Below are 19,320 nucleotides of genomic sequence, written 5' to 3' on the forward strand. Positions count from 1 at the left end.
CGTAAATTGTCTTTCATGATTATAATATCCGCATAGAGTACATGCGCCGGAATTACATTGTCAATGCATTGTACTGCATTGTCAATGCAAAATGATAGAAGCACAACGGAAGCAACCAGAGATTTCATCAGACAAGATAGAGACTAAGGCGAAAGTCCAGTAATTACTTTTTCATCCAAGTCACAACAAAAGCCAGCAACATCAACAGACATTGCAATCTCATTCGAATATCTCGATCTGATGGAAAGACGGCAGGCGTTGCCAACGACGACAGAAGAAAAATAATCAGAATCGCAAATTATGTTAGGAGTGGGACCAATAGGAAGGGCCAGTGGGAAAAAAGAATCTATAGAAACGTTGAGGGAATTCGCGAGAGAAGAGATTGAGGAAGGGGCAAAGGGCAGTCGCAAGAAAAGATAAAAAAGAAAAAAAATGCGAAGGTAAGAAAAATGGAACTCGATCATTGTGGAAATATGTATGAGAATAAAGGAATAAAAATAAAGTTACATAGAACGGTTAGGTACAAGGTAACTGAATAATGGAGCAGGAAAAGTGATCGCAAGAAAAGAAAACAAAAGGAGTGAATTGGACGAGAACTCAAGAAAAATGGTACTATTAATGCCGAAATATGTATGAGATTGCAAAGGTAAGTCATGTTGGAAAAAAACAGAATGATTAGGATCGGAATATGTGAATAACAAATGAGAATGCAAAGTATGATGAAAACAACGACAAAATTATTAACGGAAAACAAAGAAAATCGAACAAAAGTGACAGCTTTCTAGAAAATCGGTTGAAAGAATCGGAAGGAAGTTTAATAGGAGTTTATATATTACCTTTTTATTAGATTAAATTATTATAAAAATTTTTTTAGGATAATTATACGGGAGCAGATTAATTAATAGTACAATAAAATCAGGGATATTATACATAATAAATATTATTTTAAATAATAGTGCAAAACCCGGGACTGCAAATATCAATTTTCAATTAATATCAAATATTAGTTCATGGGAGAACAGTGCAGAAAATTAGAAAAAAACAGACGACAATGACACGACAGCGAAATGAAAAAGCCGAAGTCGGACGAGGATCGGTGCACTATCCTTTTAATTTCAAATATCGTGAGGAACACTCTCCAATTGATTTTATGCAAATAACGCGGTTGGTCGGTCAGCTCTACGTGCTAGTACCCGAATAATATAATACTTTCATGGGTAACCAACCGGAGCCGGCCACCCATGGACGTTTGCCATTGAAATAAAAGGCCAGCGACGGTGTAATCGTTATTTGCGGGAGATCGTGGGTCGGTCGGTGAGTTCGGCGTAATCGAATCGAAGCCCTATGGTCGATTCGCCGGAAGTAACGCTAATGTAAAAGCGCTCGGAAAGTGCCTGCTCGAACGACGAGAAAGAGAACGGTCTCGTTTTTAGATATAATTTTTAATAAAAGTTTTTCCTAAGTATGAGAATCAAGAGAATAAAGGATAGTTACGGTTAGATGGCCATGTTATATTACGGTCATGTCGTGATAACGATTTTCCCAGGATTGCGTTAAATATTACTACAAAAATTGCGAGATTAAATATACACTCGAGGAGAGATCAGAATTAATAGCTTTCTAGGATTACATGATGAATATCACGGCGGAAGTTACGAAAGGGTATATTGTCAAAAAGAAATTTGAAACGTCACGAATTACATTAAATATCATGATGCAGATAAATAGCTTCGCGATATTTCCATTCCGTTTAGCGAACACTACTGATGTTCGACAGTAGCGTTAATATGATTTTACGCTTTCCATACTGTTCACATCCCATTAAGAATTTCGCGTGTTACCGCGTTTACACCCCGAGCACCCAAGAAGAGAAAGACAAACGTTTATCAAATGGTACATCATTACGGACACGTAGTCTGGTCGAATAGAATTAGCGGAAAATGCGGAAACGTCGTGCTCCAAGTAGAACATTAACACTGTACAACGTAATATTAGATGTATCTCTTTGTTCTCCTCCCTTCTGCCCCTCACTATTTAGCCATTCCTCTTCCCATCCATTGACGGTACATTTGACTCTCCCTCGTGTCCTATTCTGATATCACCGTGTCTCTGCTCCCCGCCATTATTAATGGTACCATTCGAAACGGTAACCACCCTCAGCCTGCCTACCCTCCCCTTTACTCGCGTAACACATGCAAATACACACAGATACCAATGCATGTCTGAGACAGCGCAATGCAGTGTCAACTAGTCGAGAATATCTGCAAATAACATTTTTAACATAGTCGAGAGGTGAAAAGAGGATGCATTTTTAAAGCGTCGCGATGCATCGCATGCGGTTGCGAGCTGCGTACGGATTTTCGCATTTTTCAGCCCAGAAATACACGCTCGATTAGTTTTCTTCTCTTTTCTGCCTGTGTGTTTTCACAATTACGCGGGACGAGACGAGCAGTGACTATCGTATTACCCGATAGCACGGAGTATCTATGAAATACCGAGAAGTTAAAACTCTAAGAATGATTAGAGTAGAAGTGATATCTTGAAATGGAATGTAATCATTGCTTAGTGTAACTTAATACAATTATACTTATGAAAAGCAATATCATCCTCACATAATATTTAAATCATACACTGGTTTGTTTTTTAAATTAAAATGTATATTTATGTGTGTATTTAAAACAGTTTAATAAATCGATAAAGTATTTTCGAGTAAACCAAAATGGCATAAGAAAATAGTTTCTTTATAATAATATAATAATAAACATATATTATAATTACAGACACATACGAATGTATAATAAAATAATACTTAATTATGATGACATCTAGAGTAATGTTCTCGCATATTACGATCAAGTATGACAAAAAAGTAAAAATATTAAAATGAATTCTTGCGTAATGTATGATATTTTGTATTATCTTACATTAATGGTTTGGAACTTTTGCATTTAGGACATTTATATATATATATATATATATATATATTTGAATAAATAAATGCTACTGCCAAGAGTAAAAAGATATAATTATTATCGCAAAGTATCGAATACGCAGTATAGATTAGCTTTTTTATAAATACACCACATATCAATTAAACGTGAATTTCAGAAATATTTAATAAATATTTCGTTTTCGCTCCAAATTGTACACGCGACTGCGGTGAGAAACTGTTAATATGAAATAACTTTGTGCATACGTGAGGAAGCCACTGAAACGTTTCATTCAGATCTAATACAAAAGTTTGAAATGAGATTTTGGCATGCGATTGCGTTTTACATTTTCACATGCGGTATATGCGGCTAACAAACAACCGCGGTGGTGCACGTGACAGACAGTATTTTGGTTTGCACGTACGGCAAACTGTGACAGAATTATGTATATTAATTCGCGCGATTTGTATCAGACGTGCATTACGTGCTCCCGAATCAACTGAATTTTTTAACTTCCAAACTAATATCACGTATCCGTTTGATCTGCATTTAATATTCGTTCAGAAAATTGCGATATGAAATAATTAATAATTACGATTAATTCTAGAACATGATTTGCCAAATGAGTGCAATGGCGGATAAAGCGTAGAACCGAAAAATTCCGTTAATAATACAGATTCACGCGCTCGATCGAGTGTGGCAGAGTTTAATGGTGCCAAATTAATTTGCCGCGACGACGTGTACCCGTGTTCAAAAATTATTAACTTTCCCGGCTTTTCGACTGTTCGATCGAGGTAATACGTGCAATGAATATCGATTGAGTCGTAACGTGCTAAGAATTTTTCATTGGCTCGAGGCTTTCGTGAAATCTTTGTTCTCATTAGAAAAAATGTTCTAGTTGTATGTGCCTAAGTTTTCAATATTGTACTGAGTTAAGCAAAACGAAAAGGTTTTAAATAATAAAATCTAATTAATATAAATTAAAATTTTATTAATTTAAATCTTATTATAATATAATAATATTAAAATAATAATATTAAAATCTTATTAATTAAAATCAATTATATTATTAAAAATTAAAAATTTGAATTATATTATTATCAAGAAATGATAAATTTTAAGTTTTAAATAAAATCTCTTATTTTTCATTATTTAAGTTTTAAATTATATAATTTTAATTTATTTTAAATCGACTTATAAAATTATCTGTATTGATTAAAAAAGTTTTTATCTAACAAATTAAAGTTTTAATTAAAACTAGTTTGTAAAACGTAAAGATTTCGTTAAATAATAAAGAAATAATAATGTATCTGAATAAAACTAATTTCAACTAAAGAAACACTATTCATCTTCCTACAGTAAATATTTTAATCCTGAGCAAACAATTTTATCACACATATAACAAATTATGGCTTTACTCCCGTAAAAATTGGCGCTGATAAAGTATCTTTGCAGATCGGTGTCATTTGCGTTATCGCCAATGAGATTGCATCATATACTCTCAAGCGTTTCACGTGTTCTGGTTATTCCGAGAAACTGTTTAATCCGCTCATAGTAGTCCGTTTATTTATGCGGCCATTTGCACCGCGCTAGAACCACGTCAACCTAATTGCAGTAAACGTAGTTTTCAGTCAATCTTGCTGGCTTTTCTCAGAAATCGAACAGCGCTCTCTTGTTATCCGGCACGCGCTTCGTTCCAACGTACTATTGCGTACAAAACAAAATGATTCATATGTTATTGGCGCAAATTGTAAATTATACGAATAAAAACAACATATGTAATTCTTTTACCACACATTCGTATAAAAGAAAAAACGGAAGAAAATTTGCCTGAACACGCTTTCTTATTCCAGAACATAAAAAAATAATTAATTTTTAATCATTAAAATTCTCAAATCTCTCAACGATTAAATAGTTTTCGAAATGTTTATCACAGAATATGAATAGATGTCATGTAATTGAAATAGGATGCAATTTGTGTAATCAATTATATTGTAATGTTTGTTGGAAACACGCAAAGTGTCATTTAGCACTCAAAGGATTAACATCAAACGATATTAATTATTCGGACACAATTATGCAAGTGAGGCTTTGATTTGCTAATCCTTGTTCGAGACAGTACTTGCAGCAACAATGCGCGAGTAGTAGTTATGACAGTAATATGCGGACAGTAGTATACACGCAGTAGTCACGGCGGTAATACACAGACAATGATAACATTCAGTTAGTAGTTACAGACAGTTGCGGTTGTCGGCCCAATTTTCTTTTAAAGCGTACAGTACGCCAGCTCGTACAGCGAGAGCACAAACTGTCTCAGAATTAGCATAAAATGGTCGTAGCATGGCTCATTCAATTGATATATCATAAGAGCAGAAAGGCTTGACAAAAATTAACAAAAAATAATTTATTTCGATTTTCTGAAGAAAAAGCTTCTCCTTGGCTATTGATATCATTTTCAAATATTCATGAGAAATTGTCGTTCGATGTTCTATTCCAGTTTCATTTTTCTATTCATCAAATATGATGTCCCGTATCTCACAAAGCGAGCAAGCCTCAAAGTTGGTCGTTTATCATTTATCAGCTTCATTATCAGTATCATTTGTTCCAGTTTGAAGCATCAATTCTGTATCGTATAATCCGGTCTGATCAATGTCAAAGGGATCCCCATGTGATCTAATCTCCGTTTGCGTACGGTGTCAGGACGTTTCAACCGACAAGGAACTGTCTTTAGCGGCTAAATCAAGCTGAAAGGATATCGACTAAGCCTCCTTTACCCTAAACAAGACTGTAAAATATTCTGCGAATCGTAGTCTTCGTCGTTCTCTCGAGGGACGCGTCTTCAATGAGTGAGCTATCGTGGCTAATATTATCGGATATCGATTTATGTCGGCCTCTGTGCAAAGGCACAGCAGCGGCGGTAGCACGTCGCATCGGCGTCGTCGTTATCCTGCCAGGATTGGCAGTCAGGTATCTAAAACGGCGATCGATCCGCGCGAACGCGCGTGGGAGCCGATATCACGGCTCGGTTGGTCGGATCGATAACGCGGCGGAACTGCAATTAGCATACACATGATTCCTGTGATTGTGCAGCGGCACGGTTGCTACTAAAGCTGTCATTTCCTGATCACGTACCAAACAGTGTCTGGCGTTAACGGCCTGAGGCGATATCTTGCTGAAAATAATATTACGCCTTATCACGCCTCCTCGAATTTTGACCCGCCCGTGAAAAATAACAGACCGGTCTCGAGCACTCGTTTTATGATATAAAATATATAGTTTCACTAAATATTCAAACGTTATATTATTATAATTGAATTTCCAAGTAGAATGTGTAATAGTAATGATAATGTAATAGCCCTAAGGAGAATAAATCTTAAAAAATTAATAAAATGTTATTAATAAGACGATAAAGCACAAATATGTGATTACAAAATAATAACTAAATAACAATAACAATAACTAAAATTAATATTTGATATATGATTTATATCTAAAGCACATAATAAATGCACAAGTCCAACAAACTTTAATCAGTTATGAAACTGATTGAGGTACATGAGGATGAAAGATTTACAACTGTGTTTTTAGTCATTAAAATTCTCGAGTCGCTCGATAAGTGAATATTTTACGAAACGTTTGTCATAAAATGCAAATAGATGTCATTCAACTAGAATAGAATGTAATTTGTAACTGTATTACAAATTTTCGATTCCCGCAACAATATTATCAATTTATTAACATAATTTATTATTAATTAAAAGCTCTATTCCATGTAATCAAAATTGTATGGGCAACCAGAATCTAAAACGCGATTGTCGATGCGTATAACTTGATCGCTCTATTTATAGTGCCTAGTTCAATATTCGTGGGACGTTTTAATCTTTTTCCTGTATACAGCGCATAATCAAAGATTAAAGAATTCTTTAAAGAATTCTCTAAAGAAATGACTAAAATACAATGTACACACCGACAACTGCATTTTAGATTCTTCTTATCCATATAATTTTGATTAATGTCACTTCATGATCGTTCCAAGAGGCTTGATTTGACGACACGCTTTCTGCGTGTCGAATCTATTTTCGCTTTACTGCCCATGACAATGATACGCTCAGCAGACACGGCCAGGTCTTATCTATAGCAGCCGTTATTACGGTCCCGCCAAGCAATGTCGAGTCGTCGTCGTCGGCAGGAAGCCGCTATGATGTTCATTGAGTTCAAATGAAAAATTACATCTGGCATTATGCGCGACCGAACAAGCGAACGAGTGAGGAGCGAGCAGACGCGCATCTCATATACCGGACTAATTGCAGGCGCGATGGAAACGCGCGCGTATCAATCAAAGTCAGTAGCGTCGATCGCGAGTGTCGAATCGCGATGAGACGCGCTAAATGGACATAACGAACCAGCCACGCTTAATTGATCCTTTTCCCGGACACCTGCTCTACTTCCCGACCCTCGCGCAAATCGCAACGATCGATCATATTTTGGCCGTGCAGAGGAAAATCGTTCGTCGAAGTAGTCAGAATTCAATTTGATTCCGATCGGGTTGGAATAGATATCTGAAACGTAGAGAACGATCACATGGAAATTTCAATCGAAGTATTCTGCACACACAGAAAGCATTATGATTATTTTTCTTTATTTACGATAAATATCTATTATGGCGAGGTGGTTGAAAATAATTATTCGTTCGCGTAAGCGATCTTGGTAAGATCAAATTACATATTTTATATTGTTCTTCGAATGTATAAGTTAATATTAATTTAAATTAATTAATTTAAATTAATTTCATGCTCTGCTTGAAAATTTTGCCGGACTCGAAAACATCGGCAATTTAATGACTCATTTATCGCGAAAATTTTATATCATCAAGATATTAAATAAACTAAATAAACTAAAAATTAGAATGCTGACGTTTAATTTCTCGCGGGAACGATGCGGCTGTTCTGTAACGAGCTGATTATCTCTCGTGCGCGATTCGATTATTTTGCTCATGTTGTTACTGCTGCTGCCGTTGCTACTGCTGCTTCTGTTGCTGCTACTGCAGCAGCGCGGCGTCGGCAAACGACCCCGAAATTCGTCGCGGTATCCAGGGGAATTTCCTGCACGTTGCGTAATCGCGGATAATTAACCAACACCACCAACGCGTCCGCATCCAGGTACCGTATCCTGGTCATACGATTCACTTCGTCACGAGCCGAAATTTGTACGCGATGGCTTACCATGCTCGTCCGTCGTTTCACAGTGGTAGAAATGCAAATTCGACCATCGCAACTCGATTAATTAACTTTCGAGCGCGTGAGGCTAATAATCCAATTAAATTTTTAAGGATACGCCCTCACGTTATCGTCGCGTCCAGTCGATGGCGTTCCTCAGCAGCTCCTTGTGATAATTTGCAGCCAAAATGCAAAATTGACAAACCCGATGAAAACTCGCAAATTTGGAGATATATCTGGCAGTATTTTCTGATTCTTTAATAACTTTGATATAAACTCAATATCAGAATAAATATAAATGTGATCATAGAGAAAAAGATGCGATATTTCGTGTTGGTGATTGACGTGCGCGGTTTACGATTTTAAACGAGTGTTTTTTTTAATGGGCTGTTAAATATTGATAACTCGTCGATCGGATATTCGTCAACGCGAATTCGAGGGAGATCGGTGAAATTGGCGAAAACACGTTCGATAGCCAGCATCGGAATTATGTTTCCTCGTAATCGGCGTAGCGTGTCTCCGCATCACTCGACATCATTCGCATCGGATAATCTGCACAGTTTCCACGTAAGGAGCAGTTGATTCGTGATTCGTACGTGTTGATCGAGCATTGTCGTTCGCGCGAACAATGACAATGCACTCACACGATGTTTTCCACGATGTAGTCGTTCTGCGAAGGATACGCTAGCGTTAAGATACGCATTCCCGTAATGGACATGCTATTCTTGGACTCGGCACTTCATTCAACACTAGACTATGAGCGTTTTACAAACAAGGCGGGACAGATTAGATTACGGGCGGCGAGTCATTACGGGCTTTGGCACCTCCCTTATCGTGCCTCGCGGCCGAGCAACTCGCGCGCTCTTATCACCGCGCGCGCGAACATTGTAAGGAAGGTCTCGTGTATTGCTCCATGGAGCACACGCACATATATGTACCGCGTGATACGTGGAGATGTCCGCCGGATAAAGCGTGAAATATACCTGCTCCCGGGCAAGTAAAACTTTTCAGAAGAGTCGTTTTCGCCTCAGCAATCAAGCGTCAACGAAAATGCGCAGCAACGCACTTAATCTGATAAACTCTGTTAATATGTTGCTCATATTTGTATTCATGTATTCATATGTAATCCAGAAATGAAAATAAGGATATTCTGCAGCAGATAATTATAATAAAATAATTATTAACTTTCATAATTTAAATAGCTTTCATGTTTCATTCATGAAACTCGCTACTCTGCACATGAACAAAGCTTTTATTTGAGGATACGAAAATGGAAGGTGAATTGTAGATATCTTCCACAATAGAGTCAGTTATATATTTAAAACTGCTATTTCTTGTGTGTTTTAGCTTGTTTTAAGCGAAATTTTAATTTAATTAATTAATTAGGTGAAATTCAGAAATAACTATTCAGGGGAAAAAACACCAAATGTGGAATCTAAAAACTTATATTTTTGTATTTTTAATATAAGGAAAAATCTCTAAGAATATAAATTATCAAAAAATATTTTCCATTAAATGTGCCTGGAAACAAAACTAGGTATTAATTTCAACACATTCCGAAAATATATGTGTGTCTCTTTTAATAATATTATAATGTCAAAGTAAAATGTGATGTAATATGTTTCACGAGCGATACAAATCTGACATTTCCGATTTTCGAGCGCAGTATATTAACCGTAATATTACGTTGAACATAGATATTACGGCAAAGCAAAGGGTTAACGCATTTGAGGACTGAATTCGTATTCATAGCTGAATAAGTCCCAGCGCGTATTCGCTAGCAGTCCATATGCTCCCGTACTCATGTGCGACGTGCACAAATGTTCGAAATATTCTCAGCCTTTAAACTGCTTCTAGTGCATAGTCTGCACTCAACATGCACTTAACGCCAGAAGATCACTTTGCTCAGTAAGCGATTTTAGATAGTAGGATTTTCATTTTATTATTTCACTATATATTATTTTCCGTATTAAAACATAAATCTGCTCAAAGGCAATTGAAAGAGAATGTTTAAAAATTTTAGTTTCAGTGTAATCGTATCTAGTAATCCCATGAGGAATATATATATATGTAAATTTAATTGAAAACAAAAATTTTAATCATAATGTGAATGTTAGAATTGTAATTTCTGCATAATTTGATTTCATATTGCATATTATATTCGATGTAATTGCTTTAAAAAATATTATGAACTGAAAAACATTATAGAGGAGATTTAAAATATGCATTCTCAAATTTTTTACTCAATAATAATAATACACGTATCGTGAAGAAAAATGCATTTTCTTTATCTTTTCTTTCAAAGCAACTTCCCTATGGACTAGAAAATCGTTCCTTCAAGTAAATGCACTTTAAATAAAAAAGAAAAGAGATTTTAAGAGAACAATGTGCTCTGGGAATTGTCGGCTTGGAAAACAATTCTTGTGCTTGTAGAATAATTATTTCTGCGGATACCGGCCATTTTCAGCATTCTCGATTACTCTAACGAGCCGTTAAACTTTCGCAAGTTCCACAATAGTCACGTCCAAAAACCATGGATATTATTCGGGGATAAAAACAGAAGAGATTTCCATGGTTTGATTTATGTTACCAAACGAGCATTCTCTCGACCATTTCTTCGAGATTTTCCTGGATTTTCTTGGAGAAAATTTATGGATAAAATATAAGATAAATTCATTGATCTTAAGAAGTTGATTTCATATTACCGTAACATTGCTTTATGACGAATAATAAATGTCTTTTGCGTTCTTGTACATTATTTAATTATACACATGTTGATATTAAACATTATCGTTTTCTAGTAGAATTTCCTATAGTAGAATATAAATCGAACAATATTTTTTTTTTTCGATTTTTATAATTTCTTCTATGATTTTATTCTTACATTTTTTAAACTTTTGATATATAATTGCGTTATTTCCTGCATAATAGAATTATCATTATAATTTATGTAGTTAGAATTTAAGTTCGTATAAAATATATTGCCTCGCGTATAATATTGCAGCATAATATAAAACATGTAATATAAAACATCGTGAGGTAAAGTACAACTTGTCATGAAATTAATGCGTTGCTACTAATGTGCCGTCCCGGGAGCATATGTAGCGCATGCACGATCTGTAACGTTGCAAGATTGACGAGCGCTGTGTGACTTGCAGATACATTTGCTCAGATATATTTCGCATACGAACCGGATCTCTGCGACACCCAAGGCATACATATAGGAAGCTTTACATATAATGACGATAAAATAATATCTTTTTCGAATAACAAAATAGTGTAAATTCCAGCAAATTGTAATGAATTTCAAAGATACATTTACATTTTTAAGTGAGAGATTTATGCATAATATTATGCACTAAAACTCGTTATAAAATTCTGGATTATACGGTAAAAATGGATTATACGAGAAAAAGCGATATACCGTCGATTGACATTGTCATTGCTTGATATTTACCGAAAATCCATATTTGCGCGAAAACCCGAATGTAAATTCACACAAAGCGCGATTTATGACATCAATGAAAAATACAGCATCGAATATACGTTTAAAGGCCGAAGAAAATACAGTTACACGTAAAATATATTTCTTCCGTAATCGTCATAAATGACAATTCGGATATATTTGCTTGAATATATAACGCACTCAACGCGTATAACATCAACTATTGATTATAGAAGTTACATAATATGTTTCTCAGTACAGAGAGATAATATCAGCGTAAATAATATCTAGTATAAGAGTGTGAAAATAAATAACTGCAATATTGCTGTCTATAACTAGTGTCTATAAGAAAAGAAAATATGCATATGAATTTTTTAAATACATAATATGTGACAATCTGACAATAATCTTCTTATTTTTTCAACAATTATATTGTAATGATAAAGTAACGTAAGCCTTTTTACCTTAGCATTTTGCTTTATTGAAGCATCATAGTTTGCTAAGGCATATTGTATATGCGATTTTATCGATTGTTATCTTTATGGAGTTTTCATGCATACATGTCGATTTACAATAAATAAAAAGATCTACTTCTTACGTAATCTGGGAGATTGAAAGTTTCGCATATTATTGCTCAGCAATATGTACTCGTGCAGACACGTGTTTCTATCTTTTGCTTCGCTCGCACTTCAGCTTTGAATTGCATTTGGCACACATGGATCCTCTTATGAGAATATTGTGACTCTTTCTTCATTTTATACATGCTTATTTTAATAAAACAACGTACAACACCTACTTTTAAACATTATTTTCATTCATGTGTTTATTAAATATTTATTTCTAACATTTGTTATTATATTCCTGTTTTCTTTAATGTAATATATTACATATATATCAAATTTAATTTACTATGTATTTTTTATTAAATGTAAAGAAATGTTGCAGTACAATATATTTTAAAAATATATTATACGAGTAAACATTTTCTCTCTTTCGTGCGAGGTGTTGCTTTCATTATCGTCTTTTTGATACAACACGAACTGGACATTGTGTACTGCTACGTCGACGAAATATTTTATCCCATAACATCCCTTTGACAATTTTTCTGTCTGAGAGGTGCACGTTTATATAGGTACAATGAACAATGTACAATCCGCGAGGTAGCATATCTAAAAGGGGTAGCGAGCCTCATACATTTATTCCAAACCCGATGCAGAACTATCGTAGAACACATATATGCAATGTCCGAAATTTAAATTCATTCAAGCAACGAAATGGAGATATGCAAAAATGAACAAGAGAGTGCTTTTGAATATGCCACCATCCTTTTACGTTTTTTATCTGTTTTTTTTAAATCTATTTTTATCTTTTGAAAATAAATTTCAAGAGATTGCTACGTTACAGTTTAACCAATTTTTCAATTGGTAAACTATAATAAATAAATATAATAAATAAATAAACAAGTATGAATTAAAAACTTCTATTTAGCGCGATCTTATTATAATTTATTGTGTAATTTAACAAATCTCTAGAATATTGGAATGTCAACTTTTAATTTTTTAATCGCGATGTTGTAAGCAAACAATTTTTCCCATTATCTCCTAATTATCTCGTAAGTATGAAATCAAACCTGATCGGGAATTTATCGAGAGTACAATGTTTCGAGCTCAGCTTTGATATTTAACATTTATGTACGCGACGTAACCACGTTACCCGGCTACACCTCTGATGCACTTCCTAATCGATAAGCGTGTATCCCCGGAAAAGGAGGTGGTGGTGGTGGAGGAGGAGGAAGAGGAGGGTGGGTCCAAGGCGCCTGACAGAATTTTTTATCACAATTTCCCACGATTTGATAACTCGTTTGCTGGTATTCGCGCGCATTAACGAGATGTGGAGGAAAGAGACCGTGGCCTTGTACCAAAAAATTTATTGTTGATTTATAGGACACTTTGCCGGAAAAGCTCGATCGGTCGAACACGTCAGGTCAGGTCGATAAACCACGCGATAGACCGCTAATTTACATGTCCATGCGCACGTATAGCGACTGAATGTTCTGCTCGAAACACGCTTGAAAACGATACGGACAAAGCGGCGAGACAGCGTTTACCTTGACTCGTCGTGGTTTCAAGAAAACGAGGAAGAAAGGACACTTGCTTTCCTTGGCACTTTTAAGTCGCCAAAAGTGAAACCGGTGCGTCTGCGAAGAGCGGAAGAACATAAAGTGCAAAAATTCATGTCCTGGGTAGAAACGAGAGTCGAAAGTCGTGACTGCAGAGAGCTAAGTTAGTATGCTTGAAGATCATAAATTATTTAGGATATATTAAACAAATGAGGATAGACATTCCAGCGAAGCGAGGATTTCTTTTCTTCTCTTTAATTGGATTTCTATTAATAAGGGACACACGCGGGAGAGGAATAATTGCGTGCGCAGCAGAAACGATAAATTCATTGCTCCGGAGAAACGCGTTTTAATTGCTGTGATAATTAAACTTAATTACGCGATATTATTTGCTTTAATTATAATTTTAATTATCTGCCCCCGAATCACATCTATTTTACAGATTTTTATTTTGATTCACGTTTCGTTGCGTCGTAACTGTAATCGGATCAATGGTACCGTTAACGTTCCTTGTCAGATCGTCATCTGACAACTTGACAGCGAGTCTTTTCATCTCGCAAGTCACAAGCGCGCTCGTTACAAATGATTGACAGCCGCGATCTGTAACATTATTTACATGCCGAGGATGCTGCGACGCTGCTCCGTTGACGCAACCTCGAAGGAATCGTTTCGCAAGTCCGCGATTAAATCGCGCGACCTTGCGAGCAGGGCTCCACATTGCTGACATAACGGCATGTGCTCTCAATGACAGTCAGGAACGTCGTCGTCGTCGTGACTTAATAGCATCGACTGCTGGCATGGAACGAGCGCCGTGTCAAGCATCCATGAGATCACTGCCGTTATTAATCGCCGCCGTGTATACTTTTTTAACAGCGCGAGAGAAAAATAAACGACCGATTCCGGTGATCGGCCTTGGACCAAGTTCCCATAGATCAGATCGTATACCAATTTACGACGAGGAAGTTTGTCCACCCACCTGCTCTTTTTTTTATTTTCCATTGCTCATTTCTTGGACGGACGGAATTTACGAAAACGCGGAGTCTGATGACACATCGTGGAAAATCGTGGAATCTGACGCTTATTTTACATTTTTCGATAAAATTTGGAAATGGTATTTTAGATTGCAAATTTTTCATTTTAAACATTCTTGCGATTTAAATTGCAGTGGAATTTCAATTACATTAAGTGTAAATAATTTCTTCTCTTGATTACGATAATTTAATTTTTGTAATAAGTGCTCGTTTTAGTGTTTCTTATTTTAATATTTTGTGTATAATTTATGTCGGGACGGGTGGAACGTATCGGGGAAAAGCAGAGAGACAAACTTATACGACGTGCCTCGGAGAAGTTACAGCAATTTCCAATTGCATCAACGACACTGCTACGTGTGATGATATTGTCGCCTTGGGCAGAGCGCCACTCTGTCGTAATTACACATTCGTAATTATAGATCTCACTCATGCGTGAATGGGGGGGAGACAGTGGTCGGGAATGCGATAACCGTGCGATGATAATATTTCAATAAACAGACTTCTTCTTCGTGGATCGAACCAACGATAAGGAGCAACAGCCTCGCGCGGATCCTTTCCGTCTTGTCGCTGATCGATGATAACGTGGATAATTCCTCGCGGCAAATATAGCGTCGGTAGAAGCAATCGTACCGGAAGTTAACTTATGCTGAGAGTTAAGGTAATTAGGTAAGATAATGAAGTAATTGCCAGTTATTAAGTTAAATGATGATACATGTATACCTGACGAATCGAAGTTTTCTTCCTGGTAATTGAATAAACTCTTCTTTTCAAGAATATATTACATAAAATTATAAAGAATTCTTTTCTCCAATTTTTTTAATATTAAATAAAAAATTTGATTTTGTATGTTTTGTATTAATCGTAACATATTGTGATTCGATATTTAATTCGATATTTCATGTATTTTCGAGACTACTGTTTTTAACGTTTTTTTTTTAGACACTCTCATGTGCTTCATCGTAAACATGGACCGTAGTTAGACCGCAATAGATTGAGCTTGTTTTCCATAACTGTATCGAAAAAATTCATGTGGACCAGAGAGAATGCACATGAAATAATAAAATAAGGGAAAAGTTCATATAAAATATTGCAAACTAGTCCAGTCATTGTAATGCATTTGCGGTCAATAAAATATATCATGACAGTGAAACATTTAAATTGTCAACATTACTTAATAAAACGTAAATGGAATTGGAAAATGTAGGTTTTGGTACTTTAAAAGCGTTATTACATATGCACACAATATTTTTTGAAATATTGCGACATTAAATTGTACGATTTTGGTTCGCCATTTTGTACATTTATATATAAGAAAATAATTTAATAAAATAATTTAATTCAATTTAATAAAATTGACCGTTTTTATACACTTTCTTGCAATGCATTTTTATCACGTTTTATCACGAGTGCCAGATAACCTTGAGGAAAGCAAGTAATACTTTATTCGTAATTTATGCTGAGGTCTCTCATGCATTGTACAAAAACATGTAGTCAAATAGCTATCTGGATAAAAAAATTCTGCGGTAAGGGTTATCCCAAAGCTATTAAGTACTGATAATTACGTCAGCTGGACCGTGGTGACTACATGCCAAAATTTTGTAGTGGCCGTTAATTAACAGTTATCAAATTCGCATAATGCTTTAATGGGATTTTTAATTGATCTCCATTTACGATAACGTAATTAAAGTGCTCCCTGTAAATTTCTGCGCGACTATACCAATGCGGCCGCGTTTAATCACGTGCGATCATGTAAAGTCGATTCTCGTGACGCGTCATTATTACACAATATGTCACATTGAGAAAAAATATATTAAACGAATATAAAATTACAAAATTATAACGCGAAAAATGAAAGAAGTATTAAAAAGATAATTCTCCCGCACTCGTGTCAGTAAGATGAAAGTTTAAGCACATGTTTTCCGTACGGAATTATTTTGAAAAATGAAAAACGAAAAATTGTGAAAAATTTGCGCTTGACGTTTCCTCTTTACTTTCAGTCAGTTTCCAGACTTTACGGAATAATTTCCGCAAACTCTGCAAACTCTCTCTCTCTATTATTATAATAATAGAGAAAATCTGATTTGTTATCAAATCATTGCTATCTCGCTCAACAGTTTTTTGCGGAATGCAATATATTTCAGCGCGAGCTACCTCGTCTCGTCTTACTGTATCAAGAGAAAATCCGTATACTCACTTGCGTTAAGATCGCCGCGTTAAGTGACTCACGTTGCTTGCTCTCAGCCAACAAGCCTCATCCGTGCACACGCGACTCGTGGCACGCGTGCACTTTTCGTTTCCTCCGTCACGCACGTTTATGGCACATGCCAGGTGCAAGACGGCACTTTTCCCAGGGCAAATTAAACCTGCGATGCACTCCCCAGGATAAAGTGCCGAAATTTCTCTCTCTATCTATCTATCTCTATCTCTTTTCTCTCCTTCCGTTCCCTCGTTACGAAGAACCTCACGTCGACGCCGCCGGCGGCACTGAGAACAGTACGCTTCACTCTGCTCCGGTAGACCTCCGGTCGACCTCCGGTCGAAGGTGGTCCTCGCCGCACGTTCTTAACGGCAATCCAATTTGCGACGATCGATACGAGTGCAGCCAGGAGCGCGTCGTTCAGCCGAAGGGTCCCGCAATCTTGGTCGGGGGTGGCGAGTTCCGGTCGATCTGTTTCCGGGGCAGTTAAACGATTGAATGGACCCGACGTGGAACGAGCGGCGTTACACGGTTTCGAGGCGGCAACGCGGCGCAGACGAGAGGCGTTAGTCTGCCGAAGATGTCGATACCGTTGTCGACAAAGTTTCGAAGCAGCCTCCGGGGAAGATTAGTTACTCTCTCCGAAAAGCCGGATTGAGCTTGATAGAAAGAATTTTCAGATCGACGCAGAACTGCAATGAGATTAATCGCGATCGCAAGGGCTGAAGCTTTCAACCCCTTCCGGGCGGATGTGAAGGAGGAATCTCTTCACCACCTTCTCGCGAGAGAAGCGGACGATTGCACCGATCGTCAGCAGGAAGCCTTCCGGTGTTGCACACGGAGAACCTTCCGGAAGTTCCTCTCGATAGCGCGGAATACGAGCACGCGAATAACGTGCGTCAAGCGCGAGGAACGCGTTCACCGTTCGCGGTCGGTCGCGCGTTTTTCACCGCTGTCGGCCGAGGTGTCACTGCTTCGACGTGCATAACTCGCGATTTATAAAGCATCGCCCCGCGACTCTCTCGTCTCCGGCAGTACTTTGCTCGCCGCGTGTGTGCCGCAGCCTGAGTCTGGTTATTATTCCCCTGCCAAGTGGCCATTCCTCCCGCCACGCAGTGGGTTACCACCCACCGAAGCGTGTCTCATGTGTGTGAACGCATCGTGAGGTCTAATAAGGCCCGAATTGGACAGCATTGGTATTCATGTTCTGCGATTTCGTAGATTTCCCATTATCGAAAAGCATGTGACGCTTGTCGCGTGAACTTAAACATTGATTTTGCTAGAGAAATCTGAGAAAGTCCGCTATTTTAGACGATAGAGCTATTTTAAAAGCAATTTGTTGATCAAATTTGGAATTTGCATATGAAATATGTTGTTGTTAAACAGACTTTATTTTATTTTAAAAATTACGAATTATTTCTGTATTTGAATTGATTTTCTTATTAATTCATTTTAATTTTAACATATTTATTTTCTATTAAAAGAAATTTATGTTTTAAAAATGGATTTAGTCGTTTAGAATAACTGAAGTCGAGGAATTTTTAATTGCATTAAAAGTATTTAACGTGTAATTATATTGCGTAAATGAAAGACTGAATGTATTGGCAAGAAAGAAACCAAAAATTTTGTTTGTGCGATTTAGGCTTAATGCGCGAGCTCACGCAATCAAAGCGATTGGAGAGCTGATAGAACTATGGAGTATGGACGTGCATTTTAAGAATCGATGATTCTGACGCTGGTTAACCTTAATTGAAGTTAACTAAATTGGTTCTCTCTTTAGATACGATCGTGACACGAATAGAAGCATACGGTACTTTGAGATTAGAGTTAATTGACATGACGAGAATCGACAATAACAGAAGTCTATATATCATCAAACGTTTCATCATGCGAAACATTTATGAGGAAGAAGGAGGTAAAGACCGTTACGGTTTTTTTTTACAAAGATTATTTTTGGATATCTAAATATTATTATACACTTAAACTTTTTTCTTTATTAACATACATAATGAGAAAAACTAAATTTTAGGTTTTGTCAAGCGTTAAATACACTTTTGCGAAGAAAATCGATTATGATAACTTCTTGTGATGTTAGATGATGTTCCTTATTTTCTTTTAATTAATTTCAAATTATGCACTGATATTTTAATGATTTTTATGATATATACATACGTTATAAAGCAATAATTTTGCATTTAATCGCTCGTAAGCGGAAAAAATGCTCAGAAATCCTCTTAAAATTAAGTCAACGTGTGTTGTTTGGATTATCTTTGCCGAGAAAGGCTAGCAAGAGATTTTTCCCATGGACTTAAGGGCTTTTTACCTCCGTCGTGAGAAGAAGTGATGATAAAAGTTTCAAACAAGATGGTTTGTTTTAGCTGC

The 19,320-nt window shown here is 36.4% G+C and overlaps 2 protein-coding genes across 4 annotated transcripts in view; one reads left to right on the forward strand and one right to left on the reverse strand.

The window, feature by feature from the left end:
* LOC105287190 (trichohyalin) overlaps nucleotides 1-17,904 on the reverse strand; it is a 42,053-nt gene extending 24,149 nt beyond the window's left edge. Inside the window, exon 1 of the mRNA XM_020034271.2 lies at nucleotides 16,936-17,904. The gene's annotated coding sequence lies outside the window, so the exon portion shown is untranslated. The remainder of the gene's footprint in view (nucleotides 1-16,935) is intronic.
* LOC105287192 overlaps nucleotides 1-19,320 on the forward strand; it is a 187,923-nt gene that overhangs the window by 139,953 nt on the left and 28,650 nt on the right. The window lies entirely within an intron of this gene.

Source organism: Ooceraea biroi, chromosome 6 (assembly GCF_003672135.1).
Source record: "Ooceraea biroi isolate clonal line C1 chromosome 6, Obir_v5.4, whole genome shotgun sequence".
NCBI lineage: Eukaryota > Metazoa > Arthropoda > Insecta > Hymenoptera > Formicidae > Ooceraea > Ooceraea biroi.